We start from the raw sequence: 8,673 nt of genomic DNA, 5'->3' as shown, positions 1-8,673 counted from the left end.
AACCCATAGGAACTGAAAGTACTAGTATTAACTCTCTTTTTATTATCTAGCCTAAAAATAAAGGGTTTTTTTTTATCTAAATTAATTAACTAAACTAAGGATGCACAGGAAGAAAATTGGGGAAATACTTTTGGGAAAAACTGATTGATTTGGACAATACCCAAGGGAAAATCCACCTAGAGTTCACTTGTTATTTGACTCTAAATCAGATGATTTATTCACTTGACTTGATCCGTAGAAATCCATAAGTTATATTATTATCTCTCTCGATACTAACAACGTCTAACCCTAGGTTGATTAATTGAAATCTCTTTCAAATTAAAACCCCTAGTGTTGCATTAACTCGACTATGGATTCCCTTATTAGGTTTCACCCTAATTCGGCAAAATTATGTTGTCCTATGTCTAGGGGTGCAATCAACTCCGCTTAATTATGCGACATCTACTCTTAGACAGGGACTTTTGCTCCTCTGAATAAGCATATCAATACTTGAATCAATATCCTGGAATATTAAAGCAAGAATTAAGAACTCATAATTAAGAAAAAGTCAAATATTTATCATATAATTCAGAAAATAATAACAAGATCCGTCTTAGGTTTCATTCCCCTTAGGTATTTAGGGGATTTAGTTCATATGTGTAAAAGAAAACATCTCAGAAGAATAATGATAACAAAATGTAAAGAAACCCAAAAAATCCTGAAGGAAATTGAAGGGAGATCTTCAGTCTTGAAGGAGAATTTGGCTTCTGAGATGGATCAATTGGCTTTCTTCGAGTAATTCCCTGCCTCTTACTCCATGTGTCTCCTCTAGGTACCTCCTGGGGTGTTTATATAGGCTTTAGAAGGCTTCAAAACCCTCAAGAGTGGTCATTTCTGAATAGGACTAGACTTGGGCTCGACAGGGACATGCCCGTGTGACATGCCCGTGTGAGATGGCTTAGGCTGTGTTGCAATCTATTAAATAGACACGGGCGTGTGAACTACCTGTGTGAGGAAGTCCAGGTCTTGTTGATTTCCTATATTGACCTATTTTCTTCATTTTTGGCCTGTTTCTCGCTCTTTTTACTCTCCTATGCTCATCTAAGTATAAAACATGAAATTAAAGGATTAGGAGAATCAAATTCCACAAATTTGATGATAATTTATCCAAAAATATGCTAAGCATGAGATAAAAATATATATAAATTACGACTTATCAAATACCCCCACACTTAAGGGTTTGCTTGTCCTTAAGCAAAATCCTCAACTGACAATTAATAATTCATTTTTCTCAACTTATAATTCCTATCAATAATATCTCAAAATAAACCATAAGTAATCATACATTGAGAATTAGACTAGAAGAACATCAAAGTTTCAAACATTCCAAGTTGAGCATTTTATCACGAAAACATTAGGTGTCTCCCCTTATCTTAGTAATCACCTTTGATTCAAAAGATCACAAAATTCAACATCCTCATTAACGATTCACTCAAATCACTCGAAGTGTTTAAGGAAAACAAATGAAGCACTCATTAGTCAAAATGAAAAGTTATTACCATAGGCTTGCATGAAAATCAACTCTCCACCACTATATATTGAGATGATACATCAATCAAAAGGTCTTTAGAGGGTTGTAACGTGGCTCTAGTTAGGGGGTATGGTCATAAGCTGAAAAAGAAGGTTAGAATCGAGATTGAATTGAAAAATTACCTAACTAGAAAAATACTAAAAATTGACAATTTACATTCCTAATTGAGCTTTTCTTCATGGATAACATCGTTTTAATCAAAGCATTGCATAATTTCATAATAATTTTTTTTAAGAACATGTCAAATATTATAGGACTTTGCTAAAAATAAAACATAGCTAAGCAATTTATTCAAATCGAATCTTGACAAAAATAGGGATCAAATTAATTGATGGGATTTAAACAATAATGGGTTATGGGTTAATATTGAGGGTAAATCAATGAATGACTTGTTAGGCTCAAGGGGGTTAACTAATGGTTAATTATGGAGGTAGGCTTTTTATGGAGTGAGTGGGTTAAACCTAGGTGCCTTTATCATCTCAACATATCAAATCAAAGGTGTGGTCTTGACATGCATAATCAAGCAAGTTCTAGAATAAAAATTCGATATTGACACACTCAAAGCACCAATAAAAGTGAGTATGAAAGAAATAATATATGCTTTAAAGGCTCAAGATCTCACAAAAATTATGGCTTTTTGATGTTTAACCTATGAATTTCAACTCAAGATAATACCTAAACTTGGGGAAACAACCTAAAAATTTTTAATTCCCAAAAATCAACTTTATCATGCTTGATTCTCTAATTCCTTAAAGTCTAACAATCAATGCATAAATGCCTATGTTTTAATTCAAGACATATCAATAAAAATCATAAATTAATCAAAATTCATTCTAATAATGATATGAGAAGATTATTTGAGAACAAGACAAAATTCAGGGATTTTTCTGATAATGATATAAATAATCCCCCCCACACTTAAGATGTACATTGTCCTCAATGTACAAAGATAGATTTACTTAGAAATATAGATATAAGATCATAAGATAGGGAGAGGTGTGAAACTTCCTAAATGTGAAACGGAATCCTTGAATTGGATTCATGGAGAATTGTCGACTAAGGCAAGTGTGAGATTGGTCATCCTGTAAACCATTAAACTGAACAAATTGCTGTATCATTTGAATAGTGTTAGGTTTTAATTCAAAAGTATTTGCATCTACAGTAAGTCTAACTATGCATGATTCAGTTCCTGTTAAAGAAGATTTAGCATAATCATACATAGTGCGTGGAGCAGGATTTTGATTAACCGCAATTGCAGGAGGTAGCTGATTGCATTGGTTTTCAGCCATCTCTTCGGTTACGGGTTGAGTATCGTCTTCTTGTTCGTTCGCCTTGTATCTTAAGCTCTACCTTATTTCTCTTTGGTTTCTACGAACTGTACGATTGATTTCTTAATCAAAAAGTAATGGTCCCGATGGGTTTCTTCTAGTCATAAACTATAAAAACCTGCCAAGAGAAAGAAAGAGTAGGTTAATAAATAATAATAATAATTAAATTAAATTAATTGTAAGAAAAATAAATGGCTAAAGTAATAAAAATTGAGCATTCCTAATATCTTAGTTCCCCAGTAACGGCGCCAAAAACTTGATCGCATGATTTCGTGATAGGTTTTAAATATTTATAATTACTCGTTCTTGAACTAACTATTATTGCGATGTAGGCAAGTGTACCTATCGAACAGTAGTATGGTTTTAGCAAGATCGGATTATCGAACCCAAGAGAACTAAAAGTACTAGTAATGACTATCTTTTTATTATCTAGCCTAAGAATAATGGGGTTTTGTTTTAATTAACTAATTATCTAAACTAAGAACGCACAGAGAAAAGAATTGGGGAATTTCTTTCGGGAAAAATCGATTGACTTAAGACAATACCTAAGGAAAAATCCACCTAGACTTTACTTGTTATTCTGGCTCCGAATCGGACGATTTACTCATTCAACTTGTTCCATAGAGATCCCTAAGTTATGTTATTATCCCTATTCAAGACTAATAACGTCTAATCCCTAAATTGAATAACCAAGACTTTTCTCTAATTAACACTCTAGGGTTGCATTAACTCGAACTATGGATCCCCTTATTAGGTTTCACCCTAATCCGGCAAAATCTTGTCACCTTATGTCTAGGCGCGCAATCAACTCCGCTTAATTATGACAGATGTACTCTTAGACAGGGTCTATTCCTCCTCTGAATAAGAGCTTAACTTGAATCAATATCCTGGAATATCAAAACAAGAATTAAGAACATATAATTAAAAACAAGTAAAATATTTACCATACAATTCAGATAATAATAACAAGATCTATCTTAGGTTTCATTCCCTTTAGGTATTTAGGGGTTTTAGTTCATAGCTAAAAAGGTAAACATCTTAGAAGAATAATGAATACAAAACATAAAATAAACCCAAAACTCCTAAAGGGAAATTGAGGGGAGATCTTCAGTCTTGATGATGAATCCAGCTTCTAAGATGGATCAATCTGCTTCCTTGGAGTAATTCCTTACTCCCCCTTCTCCATCCCTTTTTCTTCCTCCTCTAGGGTGTATTTATAGGCTTTGGAATGCCTAGAAGCCCTCAAAATTGGCCTTTTCCGAATTGGACTCAACTTGGGCTCGGCAGGGACATGCCCGTGTTCAATTACTTCAGGCCGTGCTCGAGCTTACCAAATTGACACGGCCATGTGGTCTGCCAATGTGAGGAGGTCCTGGCCGTGTTGATTTCATAATTTGGCCCATTTTCTCAGTTTTTGGCCCGTTTCTCGTTCCTTTCGCTCTCCTATGCTCTCCTAAGTATAAAACATGAAATTAAAGCATTAGGAGCATCGAATTCACTAATTATAATGAGAAATAATCCATAAAATGCATTAAAATGGGGAAAAATATGTTAAATTTATGGTTTATCATTTGTCCGTGTGGTCTTTCCTTGTCGCACTAAGGTATGGCAGACGAGTTTTGTACTCTTTACTTACCGATTTTTTCTCATTGTGGTCCACCTCACCTTTACCTTAACTTACCAAAATTCCTTGCCTCGGTTTTGGCTCAGGTTCAACTAACCCTTTCTCTTCTTGAACGGTAATTTCATTGAGCTGTTCCCTTGGGTTAGATTCAGTGTTACTCGGCAAGCTACCTTGTGGTCGTTTATAAATCAATTTGGCGAGCTGTCCTATCTGAGTTTCGAGCCATTGGATCGATGCTTGTTGATTCTTAAGTGCTGTTTCGGTATTCTAAAAATGAGTTTCTAACACCAAGATAAATTTTGTTAGCATCTCTTTAAGGTTCAACTTCTTTTCCTGCTGGTAAGGTGGTTGTTGAAAACCTAGGAGATGTTGGGGTTGATAAACCGTAATTTATACGTATTCCTATCCCATGCTTAGCATTTTTTATGAATGATTTTTCCCTAGATTTGGTGAATTCGATGCTCCTAATGCCTTAATTTTATATTTTATACTTAGGTGAGCATAGGAGAGTGAAAGGAACGAGAAATGGGGCAAAAACGGAAAAAACGGGCCAACGTATGAAATCAACATAGCCTGGACTTCCCCATACAGGTAGAGCATACGGCCGTGTCAATTCGGAAAAATCGAAGCACGATTCACACGGGTGGATCACACACCTGTGCCTGTTTAACAGGCTTGACCACGGCCTGAAGTAATCGCACATGGGCGTGTCACACGGGCGTGTCCCTGTCGAGCCCAAGTTGAGTCCAATTCGGAAAAGGCCAATTTTGAGGGTTTTTAGGCATTCTAAAGCCTATAAATACACCCTGGAGAAGGAGAAAAGGGGGAGCCAAAGAGGACAAAGTAGGGAACTGCTCAAGGAAAGCCGATTGATCCATCCCAGAAGCTGGATTCATCATCAAGACTGAAGATCTCCCCTCAATTTTCCTTCAGGAGTTTTGGGTTTTTCTTTATGTTTTGTATTCATTATTCTTCTAATATGTTTACCTTTTTAGTTATGAACTAAAACCGCTAAATACCTAAGGGGAATGAAACCTAAGACAGATCTTGTTATTATTATCTGAATTGTATGGTAAATATTTGACTTGTTCTTAATAATGTTCTTAATTCTTGTTTTGATATTCTAGGATATTGAATCAAGTTAAGCTCTTATTCAGAGGAGGAATAGACCCTGTCAAAGAGTACATTTTTCATAATTAAGCGGAGTTGATTACGTGCCTAGAGATAGGGTGACAAGATTTTGTCGGATTAGGGTGAAACCTAATAAGGGGATCCATAGATCGAGTTAATGCAACCCTAGGGAGTTAATTAGAAAGAGATTTAAATTATTCAACCTAGGGTTAGACGTTGTTAGTCTCGAGAGAGATAATAATATAACTTAGGGATTTCTACAGATCAAGTCAAATGAATAAATCGTCCGATTCAGAGTCAAATAACAAATGAAGTCTAGGTGGATTTTTCCTTAGGTATTGTCTCAATCAATCGAGTTTTCCAAAAGTAATTCCCCAATTCTATTTTCTGTGAATTCTTAGCTTAGTTAATTAGTTAGTTAAAACAAACCCCATTATTCTTAGGCGAAATAATAAAAAGACAATCATTACTAGTACTTTTAGTTCCTTTGGGGTCGATAATCCGGTCTTGCTAAAGCTATACTACTGTTCGATAGGTACACTTGCCTTCATCGTGATAATAGTTAGTTTCAAGAACAATTCATTATATATATTTAAAACCTGTCACAAATATCACGTATTAAGTTTTTGGCACCGTTTCCGGGGAACTAAGATATTAGGAACACTTGATTTTTATTACTTTAGCCCTTTACTTTTACTGCAATTTAAATTTTATTCTAATTTTTATTACTAATTCTTCTTTTTCCCTTTTTCTGGCAAGTTCTTATAGTTTATTACTAGAAGAAACCTGTCAGGACCATTACTTTTTGACAGTGAGATCGATCGCACAGTTCGCAGAAACCAAAGAGAAATAAGGCGAAGCCTAAGATACACAGAGGGCAAGCAAGGGGATGATACTTCAACCACAACCGAGGTGATGGTTGAAAACCAAGAAAATCCACTACCTCCAGCGATTGTTGCTGATCCAGTAAATCAGAATCCTGCTCCACGCACTATGTACGATTATGCTAAACCTAAATTAACAGGAACTGAGTCAAGTATAGTTAGACCTACTATTGCTGCAAATAATTTTGAACTGAAACCTAACAGAATTCAAATGATACAATAGTTTGTTCAGTTTGATTGTTTGCAGGACGAGGATCCCAACGCTCACTTGGAAAATTTACTAGAATTTTGCGATACCTTTAAAATTAATGGCGTTTCTGATGACGCTATTTGCCTTCGATTATTTCCCTTTTCATTGAGGAATAAGGCTAAGCAATGGTTGAACTCGTTACCACGAGGGTCAATCACTACTTGAAAACAAATGACCAAAAAGTTTTTATTAAAATATTTTCCACTGGCTAAAACAGCTAAATTACGTAATGATATCTCTTCTTTTGTGCAGGTGGATTTAGAAACACTCTACGATACATGGGAGAGATATAAGGACCTTTTGCAAAGATGCCCTCACCCTAGGTTACCACTCTGGCTACAGGTTCAAACTTTTCATAATGGCCTGAATCCTTTGACTCAACAAATGGTTGACGCAACTGCTGGCAGAACCATCAATAATAAAACACCTGCAGATGCCTATGAATTTATAGAGGAGATGTCACTGAATAACTATCAGTGGCAAGTCATGTCACTGAATAACTATTAGTGGCAAGTCATGAGGACAAAGCCAACGAAAAAAACCGGTGTTTATAACGTCGATTCGGTCACCATGCTCTCTAATAAGGTAGAACTCTTGAATAAGAAAATTGATGGTTTTCTTAGTTCTATACATGTTCACCCAGTAATGCACTACGAAGCAAATAGTGGTGGATCGAGCAATTTAGAATACCGACCTTATGGCCACAACATGAATAACGAGCAGTTAAATTACATGGGTAATAATCCTCGATTTCAAAACAATCCTTATAGCAATACTTACAATGCAGGTTGGAGGAATCACCCAAATTTTTCATGGGGAGGCCAAGGAAATCAGAAACCACCACCCCCTTCAGGCTTTCAGCAACCACCATACTAGTAGGAGAAAAAGCTGAACCTTGAGGAGATGCTAACCAAATTCATCTCGGTGTCATAGACTGGTTTTCAGAATACCGATACGGCACTCAAAAATCAACAAGCATCGATCCAAGGGCTCGAAACTCAGATTGGATAGCTCGCAAAGTTGATTTCTGAATGACCATAAGGTAGCATGCCAAGCAACAATGAATCTAACTCAATGGAGCAACTCAACGCAATTGACATTCAAGATGAGGAAGGGTTAGTGGCAAAACCAAGGCTAGAACCGGTGGTAAGTGAAGGTAAGAATGAGGTAGGCCAAAACGAACAAAAATCGGTAAGTAAAGAATATAAACCTCGTGTGCCATACCCCAATGCAACAAGAAAAGACCGCTCAGTCGAACAATTTGGTAAATTCCTTAAACTCTTAAAGAAACTACATATTAACCTACCGTTTATTGAAGCACTTTCGTAGATGCCGAACGCAGTCAAATTTTTAAAGGAGCTTCTAGCAAATAAACGAAAGTTAGATGAAAGGTCATATGTGGAGCTGAACGTAGTTTGCTCAACCATTCTTCAGAATAAGCTACCAAACAAACTAAAAGATCCGGGGAGTTTTACAATTCCTTGTTTAATTGGTAGTTTAGATGTAAATAATGCGTTGGCTGATCTAGGGGCTAGTATCAATGTTATGCCTTACAAATTGTCTAAGCAACTAGGTCTAGGGAAACCCAAACAAACTAGGATGAGCATTCAATTAGCAGATAAAACTGTCAGATTTTCTAGGGGTATCATTGAAGATGTACTCGTTAAAATTGAAAAATTTATATTCCTAGTTGATTTTGTTGTTTTAGACATAGAAGAGGACAGTAATGTTCCTTTAATTTTGGGAAGGCCCTTTTTAGCAACTGCTAGAACAATTATTGACGTTGGCACAGGTGAACTCACACTTCGTGTAGGAGACAAAACAATCAACCTTCAAGCTCGCAACCTGAACAACACATCGAAAATTGAAGGTGATTGTACAAATTG

At 36.0% G+C, this 8,673-nt stretch overlaps 1 non-coding gene across 1 annotated transcript; it reads right to left on the bottom strand.

Moving 5' to 3' along the window:
* Positions 1-7,006: 7,006 nt before the first annotated feature.
* LOC121227806 (small nucleolar RNA R71) lies at positions 7,007-7,113 on the bottom strand. The gene has a single exon (XR_005925328.1). It is a non-coding gene; the product is annotated as a small nucleolar RNA R71 (small nucleolar RNA).
* Between the last annotated feature and the right edge of the window lie 1,560 nt (positions 7,114-8,673).

Source organism: Gossypium hirsutum, chromosome A03 (genome assembly GCF_007990345.1).
Source record: "Gossypium hirsutum isolate 1008001.06 chromosome A03, Gossypium_hirsutum_v2.1, whole genome shotgun sequence".
NCBI lineage: Eukaryota > Viridiplantae > Streptophyta > Magnoliopsida > Malvales > Malvaceae > Gossypium > Gossypium hirsutum.
Note: the sequence above shows the minus strand (reverse complement) of the source record. Positions and strands in the feature narration are given on the sequence as shown.